This window comes from Telopea speciosissima, chromosome 9, assembly GCF_018873765.1.
Source record: "Telopea speciosissima isolate NSW1024214 ecotype Mountain lineage chromosome 9, Tspe_v1, whole genome shotgun sequence".
Classification (NCBI taxonomy): domain Eukaryota; kingdom Viridiplantae; phylum Streptophyta; class Magnoliopsida; order Proteales; family Proteaceae; genus Telopea; species Telopea speciosissima.
This window is the reverse complement of record NC_057924.1, coordinates 18,195,930-18,215,220: the sequence shown is the minus strand read 5'-3', so window position 1 is coordinate 18,215,220 and position 19,291 is coordinate 18,195,930. Positions and strand designations below refer to the sequence as shown.

The following is a 19,291-nucleotide window of genomic DNA, read 5'->3' as shown; positions in this document are numbered from 1 at the left end:
GAGATAGCAATTGCAAGGATGGAGCGAATAGTTGTGGGCTTAACCATAAGGCTGAAAGTGTCAGTATAATCCAAGCCCTCTAGTTGGTGGAAGCCTTTTGCAACCAACCGAGCCTTGTAGCGCTCAAGAGAGCCATCAGCCTCATGATTTATCTTGTAAACCCACTTGCACTCAACCAAATTCATGTGAGGAGAACGAGGCACTAAGGACCATGTCCCATTTGTAAGTAAGGCATTGAACTCGTTAGACATCGCTGCCCGCCACTCAGGGAATTTGCGAGCCTGAGAGAAGCAGGTGGGCTCAATAGGAGAAAGGGTCATAGTGGTGGCCAATGCATGGGAGGTGGGAGGGGGAGGGATGGGGTGGGTGGAGTTGTAGAGATCCACCAAGGAGTGAATGCGGCCAGGGGTAGATGGAGAGGGCAATGGGGCGTCAGGGGAACCAGCGGGAGATAAAGAGGGAGAGGGCAGCATGGGAGATAAATGGGGAGGTGGCTGCGGAACGGGCAGCGTGGGTGGGGTGGAGGGTGCAGGAGAGGGGGGAGGGGGAGTGGTGGTTCATGGACCGGATTGGGCATGGGTGAGGGAACCTAATTGGAGAGAGCACCCCAGGGTACCAAAGGGGAGGGGAGTGGAGGGGTAGGGCAACCAAAAAGAGAAGAGTGAAAGATAAATACCGTCTCATCGAATCGAATGTGGTGAGCTATATATATGCGTTGGGTAGAGAGATCAAAACAGCGGTAACCTGTTGATGAGCACATTTCTGTGTGAAATCTTAGGGCATAAAGCATACATTTTACCACATTGGATAGAGTTACTCAGTGCTTTCTTGTGCTTTTCAGGTTTTAGGTGAATTATTATGAAAATAGAGGAGATGATGCTAAGGAGATGTTTTTAAGCTTTTTCGAGGTATTAATAGTATGGATGCATAGCCCATCGAGTCAGCTTCGCAACGGTTCAAACGACACTTGATTCCGAGTTGAAACGAAGAAGTTATGGCCGTTTCCGTAACGACGTGCGAAAATGGTCTATAAGGGTTTATTTATAATTATTGATAGTCGGACGGGGACAAAATGAAGCGGAAGTTTGGATTCCAGGGGCCTTAACACAATTATTAGAAGTTACTTTACTGGACCCGAAAGATTCCATTTGGAAGGCTCTGGACAGTCCAACTTCAACTTGAGATATCTTAGGCTCTCCAACTCCGAATTGGACGAAATTTGGGTCTCTTTTGGGTGATTTTTCGCAAGGAACACAATGGTGAAGCCTATATAAGCACCCCATGCTCCACGTTTTTTGAAGGACAGAATGGGTATTTTATTTATTCTTGAAGGAATCCTAGTCATCACCCTTACTCTCTCTCTCCTCCAACTTCTCAAGGGCACTTCTGAAATTCTACTTGGAATAGATTTATATTTTCTTATTTATGGAAGGTTTATTGCTTGGAGAAGATATCTACAAAGAAAATGAAGCACTTGTTAGAATTGGAATTTTATTTTTCTAGAAATAGAAGGTCTATATGTAAACAATCTTCTCTTCTTCTTCTTTCTTTTTTTTTTTTTTCTTTTTTCTTAACATTCAAGGCATTGTAAAAGAGGAAAGAGAAGAGAATATTCTCTTTTCTTAGGGAATATTTCTCCTACACTTTCATCCTCTCTCTTCTCCTCTCTTCCACCTATAAATACCCCCTACCTCTCTTGTAAAAATTGCTCATTCACTTAGTGAAATTTCTTCTCTTCTTCTCCTTCTAATTTGTGATTTTTGACTTTTCTAAGTTCTAGTTTGCTTTTATGATTTTTAGTTAATGGTTATAATAGGTTGAGTTTATGCTTTAATTTCAATTTAAGTCTTCAATTGGGTTGTAATTTCTTAATTCTAGTTTAGGTTTTAAGCCTTCTAGTCTAAGTTCTTAAGTTGATCACAAGACTTGAAGATTTAGAACAGGAAGCCATAGTAAGTTTATGCAAGTATTCAAGCTTTTCATTTACATTCATGCAAGCACATCTAGGTTTTACTATCTAAACTCTCAATCTCATTCTCCATCTCCTCTATCTCTCTCTATCTTCTTCTTCTTCCCCCTCTATTTCTTTTATTTTAATTTTATATGGTTGTGGTTTATGGATGTATTTTTATTCCCTTATTTCTTTTTATGTGGTTAGTATGTGGCTGCATTTTTATTCATTTCCATTCGCTTTAGTTTGATAGGTTAGATGCTCATGTGTTAGGATGCCGATTTAATCCCTTAATTTTGTTAGATGCTTATGAGTTAGGATGCATTGATTTTCGTTAGTTTAATTAGTTTAATTTAACACTTTAATTTGGTTCACTTTGCATTACTTTTAAGTTAGTTAAATAGAGTGGTGTATATCTCCTCGTGTTCGACCCGTAGCTACGATTGACCCGTACGCTTGCGATTTTATTTTAACTCAAATAAGTTTTTGGCGCCGTTGCCGGAGAGATTATTGTCCATTTTATTTATCTGATTTTTAAATAGTTCGAAGTGTTTTAGTTTATTATTTTCTCTTTTTTTTTTTTTGAAAAAAAAAACAATTTTTGAAAACCTCTTCTTGTTTCTCTTCTGTTTCAAATAGTGTGCGCCCAATCTAAAGTCCTTCATATGCTTCAAGCCTCCATCTTTTGGTGTTCCTCATAGGATTAAGTTACCTATGACGCTACATCTTGACTTGGTTGGGTGGATTGACGTGTGACTTATTTTTGGAGGTGACCACTCTGGATAATAGGAAAGCGACATAGTGAGAGTGTTGGAAACGTAAACGTATAGTAGACCTCCATTCTACATCAGAATCCATATTGGAGTCGCACGTAGGTGGCTATAGAAGACTATACGGGTTCCCTTGCTGTCAAATTATATGGCAACCTTACAGCTTTTGAACCATTATTTCGCTTTTTGAGGGATAGAGATGCACTATCTACCTTGGGCTCCCTCTTGTTTCTAGTTTTTTTTTTTTTAAGTGTTTTATTTTTCTTTAATTTTTCTAAAGGAGACCTCATATCTGTTTAGGTGCTAAGGTGTGGACTCATGATTCAAGTAATCGTCTTATTAGAAGACCACATTCTCTACCACCTTTGATCATGGGTGACCAATAACCCAAGACTCTTAAGGATAGGTTTTACCCCATCAGGGCTGCACAGCCCTCATGCATTAGTCTGCTTGTTGTTACAGGGAATAACTATGAACTCAAGACCAACTTCATCAGCATGCTACCCCATTTCCATGGGATGGCTAATGAGGATGCATATCTCTTCCTTAGGGAATTTGAGGAGGTCTGTGTTCTAATTAAGGTCCAGAATTTGACTGATGATGCAGTTAGGCTTAGGTTTATACCATTTGCCCTGAAAGACCAGGCCAAGAAGTGGCTATATGGACTGCCAACAAACTCCATTAATACATGGGATGAGTTCACCATTGTCTTTTTGAGAAAATTCTTCCCTCTTCACAAGACCAATAAGCTTAAAAGTGACATCCTCCACTTCAGGCAGAAATCACATGAGTCCTTTTTTAAATTCATGGAAAGATTTAAGGACCTCCTCTTAGAATGCCCTCACCATGGTTTTGACTTGTGGCAACTATGCCAAATTATTTATGAGGGTATTGATTATCAAACCAAGCAACTTGTAGAGTCTATGTGTCCAGCAGGCTTTACTTCTTTTTCTGAGGAGAATGATGCATGGACATTCTTAACCAACTTAGCTGATAAGACTAGGGAATGGGAATCTTCCCAAGAGGTTGAAAGGACCACTGAGGGGTATCTCATTGAGGGTATGCCAGCCAAGGAGGCCAAACTTAACAGCCTCATAAAACGGTTGGAGTCCATTGTTCTTAAAGAGTCTATACCAGTTAATCCGGTCAACCAGGTCAACCATGTGTCGGTATGCAGTTGGTGCCAAACCCCTGGACACCTTTTTGAGGAATGCCCCAACACCTTAGTGGGCAATTCCAGCACTGAGAATGTAAGTGTTCTCTACTAAAATAACCCATATAGTAATACTTATAATCCAAGATGGAGAAATCACTCTAATTTCTCATGGAATCAAGGGAACTAAGCAGGCCCATCCAACTTTAACCATCAAGGCCAGGTTGGTGCCCAAAGGCCCAACTATGCACCACAAAGCCAAGGAATGTCTCCTAACCCCTTTCCCACTCGTCCTCATCCAAGACCTTCTATTAATTCTGCTAGGCCTCCTCTCCTTACACCTTATCAGCAACCCCTAGGGTATACCAATACAGGAGAGGCAACAAGACTGAATGAGATAGACAACAAGATAGCTCTTCTCATGACAAACCATAATAACATGGAAAAACAACTCACCCAACTTGTCATAATCCTGCATGATAGGGAAACAGGGAAGTTACCTAGCCAGCCTGAGCCAAATCCTAGGCAGCAGGTTCATATTCAGCAAGGTACCCAAGCTCCTCCAACCAATGTTGCCCAAGGCCAACAGCACCAAGGGCCCTCCAGATAGGTTAATGTTGTTTATGCTTTAAGGAGTGGCCGTGAGTATCAACAGGCTAGTGCACCTCAGTCTTTACCATCTCATACTCCTGTTGACTCTCCCCCTTCTGAAGAAGCCATTGAAGTGCCTACTGTTCCAGGTTCGTCTGATGAACCTAAAGATATACCAGATGATTTGGTTGAGGAAACCAAAGAGGATTCTGTTGAGGAAGTTAAAAAGACCAATCCTAAAAGAATTTATACCCCACCTGCCCCTTTCCCAAATAGGTTGGTTAGCAAGAAGTCTCCTTCTATGTAGAAGATATTGGATGTGTTCAAACAGGTTCAGGTGAATATCCCCTTGTTGGATGCTATTGCCCAGATCCCCGCTTATGCTAAAGTCTTCAAAGACTTATGCACCCAAAAGCAAACCACCAATGTGCCCAAAAGGCATTCTTGGTCGCTAACATTAGTTCTCTAATCTCACACCGATGCTGACCAAGCATAAGGATCCTGGAAGCCCCACCATCTCTTGCACTATAGGCCATACCACTATTGATCATGCCTTATTGGACATTGGTGCAAGTGTGAACCTCTTGCCCTTTCATGTCTACCAACAACTGGAATTGGGAGAACTGAAACCGAGCAAAATTACTCTTCAACTTGCAGATCGATTGGTTAAAGTTCCTAAGGGAATTATTGAGGATGTCCTGTTGAAGGTTGGGAAATTTATTTTTCCTGGGGATTTTATTGTTTTAGATACCCAACCCACTGCCAACTTTAAGGACCAAATCCCAATCATATTGGGTCGACTCTCCAGTCAATGAGAACTTTCCTGATGAGTATCTGATGGCAGTGTTTAGTGAACCTTGGTTTGCTGACATTGTTAATTATCTGGTTATGGGTGTGACACCAGCATATTGGTCCACCCAAGATAAGAATCGTTTCTTTTCACAGGTTCAATATTTCTTTTGGGATAATCCTTATCTCTTTAAGACTTGTCCGGATCAGGTAATCTGGAGATGTGTCCCTGATCATGAGCAACAATCTGTCTTATCTTTTTGTCATAATCAGGCTTGTGGAGGCCATTTTGGGCCTAATAAGACTGCGGCCAAGGTTTTTCAGTGTGGATTTTATTGGCCTAGTCTATTTAAAGACACTTTTACTTATTATAAGGCATGTTCTTAATGCCAATCCTTAGGGCGTCTTACTAAGAGAAATATGATGCCCCTCAACCCAATTCTGGTGGTTGAGGTGTTTGATGTATGGGGTATTGATGTCATGGGGCCTTTCCCTAACTCTTTTGGTAACTTGTACATATTACTTGCTGTGGACTATGTGTCCAAACGGATTGAGGCAGTTGCTTGTAAGATCAATGACCATAAGGTGATTGTGAAATTTCTACAGGAGAACATCTTCTCCTGTTTTGGTACTCCCCGGGCTATCATTAGTGATCGGGGCAAGCATTTTTGTAATCAGCCTTTTGAGGCTCTCATGAGAAAGTATGGTGTCGTCCATAAGTTGGCCACACCCTACCATCCCCAGACCAGTGGCCAAGTTGAGGTTTCAAATAGGCAGATCAAGTGAATTCTTGAGAAAACCATCAACCCGAACAGCAAGGATGCGTTGTGGGCCTATAGGACAGCCTTCAAGACCGATCTTGGTCAATCTCCGTACCGTCTGGTATATGGAAAGACATGTCACTTACCTATAGAGATTGAGCACAAGGCCTTTTGGGCTATCAAGAAGCTTAACTTTGACCTGCCCACTACAGGTGCCCATAGAAAACTCCAACTATCTGAGTTGGAAGAGCTTAGGAATGAGGCATACGAGAATGCCCGAATTTACAAGGAAAAAACCAAGGCTTTCCATGATAGGCACATTTTGAGAAAATCTTTTGAGGTAGGCCAGAAAGTTTTGTTGTACAATTCTCGTTTGCATATCTTTCCAGGTAAGCTGCGTTCTAGATGGTATGGCCCTTATATTGTTCAAAAAGTTTATCCTCATGGGGCTGTTGAAGTCCTCAATCCAAGTACAGGAGCTACTTTCAAGGTTAATGGCCAAAGATTGAAGCCGTACATAGAGATGCCTACTCCAGTTGAAGAAGAGGTCATGGATCTCCATGAGCCTCTTTACCTTGACCTTTGATATCCTGGTATGTATCCCCTCCCTTATCCTTATTCTTTCTTTTCTGCAAGTATTGAGGACACTGGATGAATTAAGTGTGGGGGGGTGTGTTGGACTTCAATTGTGAATTTTGTGAATTTTGATTGTGGCGATAGTTTTTTGTTATATGCATAAGTCTCTTCGATTTGCAAAGCAAGAGTGAGAGGGAATTAGGTGCCCTCCTAGCATGCGAAATAATAAAAAAATCTCTTTTCAAGGATGGTAGTTGGTTTGTATCCGGTGATGGGGATTGAGTTTGAAATATGAGTGCTACTTCATGTGATGGTTAGATTCCTCTATGTGTTTATGGACCCCTTTGATCTTTTGGCTAGTAGTTGAGACCAATTTGTTTGTGACAAGGCATGAAAGTGAAAGTGAATGAAAAAAAAAAAAAAAAGAGAAACAGAAAGAAAAGTGGAATTGCTTGGGACTAGACAGGGCACTGTGCCTCATGAAGCAGGGTGACTTGATCGAAATTCCTTGGAAGAAAACTCAAAAAAAAAAAAAAAACTCTTGCATCAATGTCTCAATGTCTTATGGATACAAGCAAAAAGCAAAGCTACCAAGTATTTGGGTGTCTAGTGTACGCTCTACCATGTCATTCAGAGAATAGTAGGAGAGTAGAAAAAGAGTTTGTTGTTGAGAAGAAAAAAAAAGCTTTTGCCTTAATGCCTGGAAAAGAAAGTATGGTAAAAAATACTCAATGCCTAAATCTTTGGTTCCATCAGTACTATGAGTGGTTTACTTGAAGGTGAGTAGTATTCAAAAAAATATGAGGAGATCCCTTGACCTTGATGCATGCTTGTTACTTGAATTGATGTGGGGTGATAAAATTCAAGTGTGGGGGAACCTTTGGCTCCTTAATCTTTAGTTGAGTAATTCTTTGAGATTGTGTGCCCTATCTTACTTATGCCATTAGAAAATTTTACATCATTTTTTTTTTATTTATTGAATTTTGGGTGTATATACACTGCAAACACCCACGAGACACAACTCGTCCACTAGGGGTTGAAAGGCTTGTTGCACATGCTAAGTGCCACCGTGATTCCTACGAAAGTAAGTTAGGATTTTTTTTTTTTTTTTTTTTTTTTTTTTTTGCCTTCTAGGCTAGTTTATCTTTTGCTTTACTTGAGGACAAGTAACGTTCAAGTGTGGGAGAATCTGATGAGCACATTTATGTGTGAAATCTTAAGGCATAAAGCATACATTTTACCACATTAGACAGAGTTACTCGGTGTTTTCTTGTGCTTTTCAGGTTTTAGGTGAATTATTGTGAAAATGGAGGAGATGATGCTAAGGAGATATTTATAAGCTTTTTCGAGGTGTTAATAGCATGGATGCATAGCCCATTGAGACAGTTTCGCAATGGTTCAAACGACACTTGATTCCGATTTGAAACGAAGAAGTTATGGCCGTTTCCGTAACGACGCGCAAAAATGGTCTGTAGGGGTTCATTTATAATTATTGGTAGTCGGACGGGGACAAAGTGAAGTGGAAGTTCGGATTCTAGGGGCCTTAACACAATTATTAGAAGTTATTTTACTGTACCCGAAAGATTCCATTTGGAAGGCTCTGGACAGTCCAACTTTAACTTGAGATATCTTGGGCTCCCCAACTCCGAATTGGACGAAATTTAGGTCTATTTTGGGTGATTTTTCGCAAGGAACACAATGGTGAGGCCTATATAAGCACCCCATGCTCCACGTTTTTTGAAAGACAGAATGGGTATTTTATTTATTCTTGAAGGAATCCTAGTCATCACCCTTACTCTCTCTCTCCTCCAACTTCTCAAGGGCACTTCTGGAATTCTACTTGGGATAGATTTATATTTTCTCATCTATGGCTGGTTGAAAAATCAAAGATGCTTTGATTTTATTACTTGGAGAAGATATCTACTAAGAAAAGGAAGCACTTGTTAGAATTGGAAGTTTATTTTTCTAGAAATAGAAGGTCTATGTAAACAATCTTCTCTTCTTCTTCTTTCTTTTTTTTTTTTTTTTTTTTTTTTTTCTTAGGATTCAAGGCATTGTAAAAGAGAAAAGAGAAGAGAATATTCTCTTTTCTTAGGGAATATTTCTCCTACACTTTCATCTTCTCTCTTCTCCTCTCTTCCACCTATAAATACCCCCTACCTCTCTTGTAAAAGTTGCTCATTCACTTAGTGAAATTTCTTCTCTTCTTCTCCTTCTAATTTGTGATTTTTGGCTTTTCTAAGTTCTAGTTTGCTTTTATGATTTTTAGTTAATGGTTATAATAGGTTTAGTTTATGCTTTAATTTCAATTTAAGTCTTCAATTGGGTTATAATTTCTTAATTCTAGTTTAGGTTTTAAGCCTTCTAGTTTAAGCTCTTAAGTTGATGACAAGACTTGAAGATTTAGAAGAGGAGGCCATGGTAAGTTTATGCAAGTATTCAAGGCTTTCATTTACATTCATGCAAGCACATCCAGGTTTTACTATCTAAACTCTCAATCTCATTCTCCATCTCCTCTATCTCTCTCTATCTTCTTCTTCTTCCCCCTCTATTTCTTTTATTTTAATTTTATATGGTTGTGGTTTATGGATGCATTTTTATTCCTTTATTTCTTTTTATGTGGTTAGTATGTGTGGCTGCATTTTTATTCCTTTCAATTCGCTTTAGTTTGATAGGTTAGATGCTCATGTGTTAGGACGCCGATTTAATCCCTTAATTTTGTTAGATGCTTATGAGTTAGGATGCATTGATTTTCGTTAGTTTAATTAGTTTAATTTAACACTTTAATTTGGTTCACTTTGCATTACTTTTAAGTTAGTTAAATAGAGTGGCGTATATCTCCTCGTGTTCGACGCGTAGCTACGATTAACCCGTACGCTTGCGGTTTTATTTTAACTCAAACACCTATGTGAGAGGGGTTGTAGCCAAGGAAAACACAAGGTTTGGAGCGAAAATTCAATTTATGGGAATTATAAGGGTGGAGAAGGGGAAAACAAAGGCAACCAAAAATGCGTAAAAATGTGTAGTCAGGGGGTTTGTGGGTGATGAGCTGGAAAGGGGAAACATGGTTAGAGGCCTGAGATGGCATGCGGTTAATGAGATAGACAGCCATGTCAAAGGCGAAACTCCAGTAATGTAGGAGAACCGAGGCATGAGCAAGAAGGGAAAGGCCAATTTCAACTATGTGGCTGATGAGCACATTTATGTGTGAAATCTTAGGGCATAAAGCATACATTTTACCACATTGGACAGAGTTACTCGGTGCCTTCTTGTGCTTTTCAGGGTTTAGGTGAATTACTGTGAAAATAGAGGAGATGATGCTAAGGAGATGTTTTTAAGCTTTTTCAAGGTGTTAATAGTATGGATGTATAGCCCATCGAGTCAGTTTCGTAACGGTTCAAACGACACTTGATTCCGAGTTGAAACGAAGAAGTTATGGCCGTTTTCGTAACGACGCGCGAAAATGGTGTACAGGGGTTTATTTATAATTATTGACAGTCGTATGAGGACAAAGTGAAGCAGAAGTTCGGATTTCAGGGGCCTTAACACAATTATCAGAAGTTACTTTACTGTACCCGAAAGATTCCATTTGGAAGGCTCTAGACAGTCCAACTTCAACTTGAGATATCTTGGGCTCCCCAACTCCGAATTGGACGAAATTTGGGTCTATTTTGGGTGATTTTCGCAAGGAACACACTGGTGAGGACTATATAAGCACCCCATGCTCCACATTTTCTGAAGGACAGAATGGGTATTTTATTTATTCTTGAAGGAATCCTAGTCATCACCCTTACTCTCTCTCTCCTCCAACTTCTCAAGGGCACTTTTGGAATTCTACTTGGGATAGATTTATATTTTCTCATCTATGGAAGGTTGAAAAATCAAAGAGGCTTTGATTTTATTGCTTGGAGAAGATATCTACAAAGAAAAGGAAACACTTGTTAGAATTGGAAGTTTATTTTTCTAGAAATAGAAGGTCTATGTAAACAATCTTCTCTTCTTCTTCTTTCTTTTTTTTTTTCTTTTTTCTTAGGATTCAAGGCATTGTAAAAGAGGAAAGAGAAGAGAATATTATCTTTTCTTAGGGAATATTTCTCCTACACTTCCATCTTCTCTCTTCTCCTCTCTTCCACCTATAAATACCCCCTACCTCTCTTGTAAAAATTGCTCATTCACTTAGTGAAATTTCTTCTCTTCTTCTCTTTCTAATTTGTGATTTTTGGCTTTTCTAAGTTCTAGTTTGCTTTTATGATTTTTAGTTAATGGTTATAATAGGTTTAGTTTATGCTTTAATTTCAATTTAAGTCTTCAATTGGGTTGTAATTTCTTAATTCTAGTTTAGGTTTTAAGCCTTCTAGTTTAAGTTCTTAAGTTGATGACAAGACTTGAAGATTTAGAAGAGGAGGTCATGGTAAGTTTATGCAAGTATTCAAGCTTTTCAATTACATTCATGCAAGCACATCCAAGTTTTACTAACTAAACTTTCAATCTCATTCCCCATCTCCTCTATCTCTCTCTATCTTCTTCTTCTTCCCCCTCTATTTCTTTTTTTTTTAATTTTATATGGTTGTGGTTTATGGATGCATTTTTATTCCCTTATTTCTTTTTATGTGGTTAGTATGTGTGGCTGCACTTTTTATTCCTTTCAATTCGCTTTAGTTTGATAGGTTAGATGCTCATGTGTTAGGACGCCGATTTAATCCCTTAATTTTGTTAGATGCTTATGAGTTAGGATGCATTGATTTTCGTTAGTTTAATTAGTTTAATTTACACTTTAATTTGGTTCACTTTGCATTACTTTTAAGTTAGTTAAATAGAGTGGCGTATATCTCCTCATGTTCGACCCGTAGCTACGATTGACCCGTACGCTTGCGGTTTTATTTTAACTCAAACAGTGGCGATGGCGGCGTTCTACAAACCCTTATTGCTTATGAGTATGAGGGCGTGACAAACGATAGGGAACACCACACTTGGAGAAAAAGGCAAGGAGAGTGCGATATTCACCACCCCAATCAGTTTGGCCGGACAGCCTTAATTTTGTGAGAAAATTGACATTCAACAAAAGCTTGAAAAGAGATAAACGTTTAGAACACATCAAATTTTTTTACTAATGGAAAAAACCAAATATAATTTGTATTATCATCAACAAAAAGAACAAAGTACTTATGATCATCCTCGGAAAAATTAGGGGAAGGACTCCATACATCAGTGTGAATAAGATATAAAGGAAAAACACTACAACTATGTGTTTCTTGCAAAGTAAGCCGACTGGCCTTGCCTAATTGGCAGGGCGGACAGACAGACTACAAACATGTGGACTGACATGGCATGTTATTTTCCTTAACCATAAATCAAAGAAGACTCTCATGAGGATGCCCAAGGCGGTGATCCCAACCATCGAGGGAGGTGCGTTCAGCAATAGAAATAATAAGGGGAGGAGGTGATGGTGGGGATTGCAATATATATAGCCCATCTTTACTCTTTCTGGAGAGAAGTATTTCCTTGGACACCCGATCCTTCACAAAAGAACGAGGGGTGAAATTCAAAATAAACATGATTATCAATGAAAATTTTTTTAATAGATAATAGGGATTTTGTAATGGAAGGGACATGCAAAACATTATGAAGAGATAAAGGGTGAGAGGAAGAATGAGAGGGTAAAGGTGAATGACCAATATGCAAGATGGGAAGACCCTTACCGTTGCTGACATGGAGTTGGTCTGTACCAGTGTAACCATCACAAGAGGAAAGGGAGTGGATGTCAGGGGCAACATTATGAGTGGCACCCGTATCAAGGTACCACATCAGGGCAGACGAGGGAGGGTATGATGGAGTAGGGAGAAGAGGGAGATTAGGGTGAGAGGATGGTGGGGTGTAATAGGGAGATGGGGGGTGATAGAGATTGGTGGCAGAATAATGGGCATGGGGTTGAGGGAGGTACGGATTAGGGGGGAGGTGTCGATAGTTGCACCTCTCAATAGAGTGGTTGGTACGTTTACAGTGGGTATAAAAAAGATGACCCCGAAGGCCACGGGCTCCACGACCCCCACGACCCGAGGAGGAGCCCATGTCAGATGAAGTAACAGCGTGAGACTGGGCAGTGTTTGCAGTAAGGGCAGCAGTCAATATGGGAACATCAGTAACTCTTAATTTCTGAATAGCCTTTATGCTTTCATGGCTGAGCAACAGCCCATTCAGTTCTATGTAGGATGGAGGGATCCGTTGAGCAAGAAGCGAAGGGACGATGTCTTGTAGATCAGCACGAAGAGCACGAAGTACATAAATATTAAAATCAATAGTGGAGAGAGGCTTCCCTATAGCAGCCAATTCATCAACCAACAGCTTGGCACATTGGAGGTACAGAGCAACGGATTCATCAGGGAGTTGTTGAAGATGCTGAAGCATCATATTCAAGGACATCAGGCGTGTCGAGGAAGCGGATCTGAAAGCCTCTTGCAGGGCATTCCAGTTATCAAAGCTGGTTTCCTTATCGAGGACCAAAGAGAGAACGTTCTCAGATAAGGAAGAGAGAAGAAGACTAATGATGGTCGAGTCTTGCTGCTGCAAGGAGGAGCTATCGGCAAGAGGAGTAGGACATGCGCAGGAACCATCGACGTAGGAGAAGAGCTTCTGGCCTTTGAGATAGGCCATGAGTTGCTTGCGCCAGAGAAGAAAATTTGAAGAACTAAGCTTGAGGGAGACAAAGTAATGGGCACTAGAGGGAAGAGGGGCCACGGTAGAGGTGTTTGCCATTGCAAGAAGAAGAGGAGAGGACGGCTAGGGTTCAAGAGAAACCAGGATCAAAGAACGAAAGAGGCGTTGGCCTTAGGCGGATGATACCATGTTAGAGATGTATAATTTCATTCATATCATTATAGTCTCAATGAGACAATATATACAAGAGAGCAATACGACCAAGAGAACCCTAGACAGTTACAGTTACCATACAAGATGAGATGGAGTGGAATTCTATATTTTATGTGATTGGGTTTCCAATATTACATGTGATGGGGTTGCCTTGGATGGAGGAGATTGAGTTTCAATAGGAAACTCAATCAGGATAGCGTGGAAAGGGTAATATATATCAATAATATTATTATCTATCATATTTCCATCACGTGTTAGATGTTTCATTATTGGCACTGGAATTTTCTCACTAGTGAACCAACGATGTATGTATTACTAAATAATGAAAATATGGTACATAGTGTATCAAAAATTCCACCAATCTCTAGGAAATCTAGGGATCACCCCAGCCTAGAGACCACCAAATACATGTAGTTCCCCTAAACAAGCTAGGGGAATCTATAATAAGGCTTGCCCTGCATATCATAAGAGATAGTCGCAGCAATGAAGGAAGGTGGAGTGTTCCAATAGCTCTGGCTCTTTTGCTTTGCCGCAAGATTTGCTAAGGCGTCTGCGGCAGCATTGGCTTCCCTGTAATAGTGGGTAATTCTCCATTGAATGTTATCCAAATAGGACTTGGCTGACCACCATCTCTGTAGGAAGACCCAAGGGATTTTGGGAGAGAGAACTGCGACTACCAAGGCCTCGAAATCAGTTTCAATCCATAGCTTCTTGATGCCTAAGGTACGAGCCTCATCAACTCCAACCAGAAAGGCCGCCATTTCTGCCATGAAATTGGTTCCCACCCTTTGATATGAAGCAAAGCACTGAATTGTTGCACCAAGGTGATTCCTGATGAGTCCACCGGCACCAATAGCGCTCGGGTTCCCCAGTGAAGAGCCATCAATGTCGAGTTTATACCACTCTCTCAAGGGCCGTTTCCACATTAACTCAGTAATGTGCTTTGTGGGGGGCCTAATAAGGGGGAGATTCAGCCTTCTTGCCAACACCAAATCCTGGACTGTTTTGGCTTTTACTCCATCGATACTGGTCCATATCAAGATTTCATTGTAGATCATCTTAGCTACCTGTACAGGGCCACTGCATCTATTGTCATACCAATTCCTATTTCTTTCCATCCAAATCTGCTGACAGGTTAGTATGAGCAATGCACCCCATATTCCTAGTAATGGCATGACTCTCGCCTTTTTCTTCCACCAAGAAAACAATAGTTCAATGGATGGGAAGCCTCCCCAATTTGCATTGAAACCAAACAACACTTCCCTCCAAATCTAAACTGAGAAATTACACTCAAGAAAGATGTGTGTGGCTGTTTCGACTTCGACTTTGCAGAGCTCACATCTAGACACAAGTGGTATAGTTCTGTGAGTTACCTTGTCATCTATTGGTAGTCCTCCTTCAACCATTCTCCAACCAAATACTGAGGCGCGAGGCTGCAATCTACTATGCCAAATAGCCCACCCCCACCAGGGCGTTGTTGCCTTCACCCTTATAGATTCCCAGGCAGAAGCCACTGAGAATTGGCCCGAAGTAGAGAGGCCCCACATGCGGCAATCCATTCTATTGGTTCTCATAATATTTCGCTCTTGGATTACAGAGAACACATTTGTAAGAGCTGGGTCTGTTGTAATAGGGAAATTCCACCCTCCTTCCTCCAAAAAATCTGCAACCACAGCTATGAGATTGTTGGGAATCGTTAAGGGCTGGAGGAGGTCCACTACACTTTGATCCCCTATCCACTTATTGTACCAAAACTTGATTGAATCTCCATTTCCAACCACCCATCTCTCTGCTGAATTGATGAAGCTCCACACCTTGCGTAGGCCTGGAAGGACTGTAGAAGTACCAGCTGAATTTTTTAGCATGCCATCTGCTTTTATTAGTCTTCCTCTAAGAAAAGCCGCAAAATCTGAAGAACCCGTCTTGACAGCCCAGGCAAATTTTGCTAATAAGGCCATGTTCACATCTTTTAGTCGTCTGATTCCAAGGCCTCCTCGTCTTGGCTTACATAAAGTGCCCCATTTTACTGTGATTACTTTAACCCTGTCTGCCTCCCCAGACCAGATGAAATTACAAGTTCACCTTTCCATTGCCTTAGTGGCTGCCCTCGGCCATAAGTAAATTGAGAAATTATGTATTGGTATGCTTCCCATGACCGATCGTACCAGCTCTACTCGTCCTGCCATAGAGAGAAGTCTCCCTTTCCAAGAAGCCAGCCTTTTCTTGAACTGATCCACAAGTGGCATTATTACATCATTTTTTACCCTGCCTTTCACAAGTTGCACTCCCAAATATCTAGTTGGAAAAGTGCAGGTTGGTATATGTAACTCTTCTAAGAGCCATTGCTTTCTACTTCCAGTAATTCTGCCAATGAAAACCTTACTTTTGCTAAGATTAATCACTTGGCCAGAGTAATTACCATATTCATCGAGAAAGCGCTTGACTCTTCTAACCCCTCTTAGGCTAGCCTTCATAAAAATAAACAAATCGTCAACATAAAGCAAATGAGACGGGATAGAAACTTGCCTTGGACCCAGTAGAGCACTGATCTAGCCCTTTTCTCGCATCGTCCGTAGACCTCTGAATATAACCTCTTCTGACAGTATAAAGAGAAGGGGGGAGAGAGGATCCCCCTGCCGCAGCCCTCTTTCCATCCCAAAGAAACCCACAGGACCTCCGTTCACCAACACTGAGACTTTTATAGAAAGAAGAATCTGGTGCACCCACTCTATCCATACATGTGAGAAGCCAAATGCAGAAAGGACATCAAATAGGTAGTCCCATTCAAGTGTATCAAACGCCTTTTGAATATCTAACTTCAAACCAATTCCCTCGCCTCGGCACCTTGCAGACATTATATTTGCAAGCTCAGACGCCACTCTAATGTTCTCAAAAATTGCCTTACCTCTTTGGAAAGCTCCCTGCTCGGCTGAAATAAGCTTGTGAAGGACCAAGGACAGTCTTGTCGCCAAAATTTTTGGAAATAATTTGAAGAAAAAATTCCCCAAGCTGATTGGGCAAAAAAGCCCAACTTTGTTTGCATTTTCAGACTTGGGAATCAGACTTAAAAAGGTGCAATTAATTCCTTTGGTGACCACACCCTCTCTGAAGAAATTTTGAATTCCACGACATACGTCACTGCCTACAATGTCCTAACAGGCTCTGTAGAACGTGCAAGGGAAACCGTCAGGGCCTGGCGCACTTGTGAGGTCCAAGTCAAATGCTGCAGCCTTAATCTCCTTAGGAGATGGAATCTTGACTAATCCTTCATTGCCTGTGTCAGCTAAGACTTTAGGTATTACTGCCAATAGATCTGAATTTTTGGTGGAGTGGCCTTTCTTAAAAAATTGTTCAAAGTGGGACGCCAAGCACGCTCCAATTTCAATGGGGTCAGTAAGCACCGAACCATCTTCCTTTTCTATTTCTCGTACTGAATTGCAGGCCTACCTTAGTTGGGCAAAAAGGTGGAAAAACTTTGTACACGTTTAACCCTTGCTTTTTCACACCAGAGCTTCTCTTGAAGCAACACCGCACTGTCAAACTCCTTCCTAGCCTGCAGCTCTTTATCGAATAAATCCTCCGAGAATCCCTTCGAAACCATTGATGCTTGAATAGACTCCAAACAGCTCCTTGACCTGACTACCTCATGATCAATATGAGGAAAAGCCCGTCGCGCCTAGTCCTGTAAAGGCCCCTTTTAATCGCTTCAACTTTCTTGCAACCATGTATAAAGGGGTACCACTTATAGGTTTGGCCCAAGACAATTTCACAATATCTCTGAAGTCCAAATGCTCTGACCAAAACCTCTGCATGCGGAATGGCATGTTTGACTGTCGAGCAATAGTACCATTACAAATAAGGAGTGGAGAGTGATCTGATGGGCCCCTGACCAGAACACGTTGCACACTCCGTGCATAATTTTGCCGCCAAAGGTCATTACAAAAACTGCGGTCAAGCACGACACGAACATTGCCTTCTTGCCTATTGTTGCACCATGTGTATTTGCTACCTACTGACGGCACCGTGTCAGCGAAGCTGTATCCACCATGGCTGCGAAGTCCTCAGCCGACCCTAGTCCAAAATGACCTGGGCCACTCTTCTCATTAGCATAGAGGCATGCATTGAAATCCCCAATCACCAGCCACGGGCATGAGACTCCTGCGATTGACACCAGGTCGCTCCAAAGCTGTCGTCTCCCTGCCCGAAGGCAGCTCGAATAGATGACTGAAATAAAACTCTTTACCCCACTCACTTCTACTTGGATAGTTAAATGTTGATCTGAATTAATAATCACTGTGGGGCGTTGCAACACTGCCCTCCAAAAACCCAGAGATTAGGGTGACCCTCCTCCCTATGATTGTGTACAGATTCAGCTTTCATCCCCATCTGTTGGAAAAAAAGGAGAGGACAACTTCCTGTTCCAATTTTTGGCTCAACCAAGCACAAAAGATCCGGTTTATGCTCCTGTACCAGTAGGCTGAGATGTGCTCGAGCTCTAGTGTTTCCAATTCCCCGTACATTCCAGTATAGGCACTACATGCTTGGCGCAAGGTGGATGCATGTTGGCACTGGTCACCAGTACCCTGATTACGAGAGCTGCATAAGGAGGCAGCCACCTGAGCAGCCTTGGCTTCACGACACCTGCGACGTGGCCCTGAAAGAATATTGGATTTCTCCACGTTCCTGTCACGTATATGCCTGCGTTTCAATGCCAAAGTAAATGAGGGCTCCTCCACCACAGGTTCTTCCACAGTCAAGGAGTGCGTGACGATAGCCATGCATCCATTGTCTCTGCTGGTCACTGATACAGGGGAGAGCACAACCTCAAGTCGCCCCTTCTGGAAGGTCGAGTTGGTCTGGTTTGGCCCAACCGTTGAACTAGAGTTCAAAGCCTCATCTGGCGAAACCCGTGCATGAGAATCCAAATCATGCTCCACGTTATCCTCTTTCAAAGAGTCCTCCAACGAACCACCTGTAGAGTCCCTGATCTGAAGTGTTTGAACAGCGTTGGGTAGCTCAAGTGACGGCTCCTGACTAGGTTCCTTATACAACTGAACCTCCAAAATAGGTGGCAAAGACTCCACACCTTGCGCATCACATTTCCGAGTCACCGGTGCCTGATCCACGCCAACCACCTCGTCGTCGCTAGGGTGTTCAGAGAGTGCCCCCGGCATCCCTCTAGATCTCCATTCACGTCTCAGGCGATGCTACTTAGGCTGTTCATTCACATTAATATCACCAGGGACCTCTTCATTCATGGTCACTGCTTGCTCTCTCCTGGGGCATGCATCCACTCGGTGGCCATAGCATTTGCACCCAAGACACCTAGTAGGAGGAGCTTCAAATTCCACCGTCTGCCTGAACACATACAGCTCCGAAGACCCTTCTTGTTCCCTCTCTACATAAACGTCATCAACCCGAGGGAGAGAATCATCAATATCTAGACAAACTCGAGCATAGTGACCATAGGAAGAATTCGTTGTCCTTCGATCGATGGCTATCGGCCTTCCCACCGCTTTGGTAATGGAGAGAAGAATGTCATTGTGCTAGTATTCCTGCTGCAGATTCAGAAAACGAATCCACTAAAAGTGGTGTGTCAGGGCTTGATCGTCCCCCGTAAAATCTTTTCGCCACTGCTGAAAGCGCAAGCTCTATCCTCCCACCCGCAGTGGACCTCTCCTCCAGATGTTAGTCATATCCTCGGCGTTGCTAAAACGAAAAACAACGAACCCCTTGCCAATGGAGCGCATGACCACCTCCCCCTTCAAAGCCGAGTCCTTGGCAGCTCTCCGCAGTTCATCCATCGTCGTGAACCGAAAGTTCAACCTCCCTA

The 19,291-nt window shown here is 41.8% G+C and overlaps 1 non-coding gene across 1 annotated transcript; it reads right to left on the bottom strand.

Moving 5' to 3' along the window:
* Nucleotides 1-3,467: 3,467 nt before the first annotated feature.
* Nucleotides 3,468-3,574, bottom strand: LOC122641218. Its single transcript, XR_006329866.1, has one exon. It is a non-coding gene; the product is annotated as a small nucleolar RNA R71 (small nucleolar RNA).
* Between the last annotated feature and the right edge of the window lie 15,717 nt (nucleotides 3,575-19,291).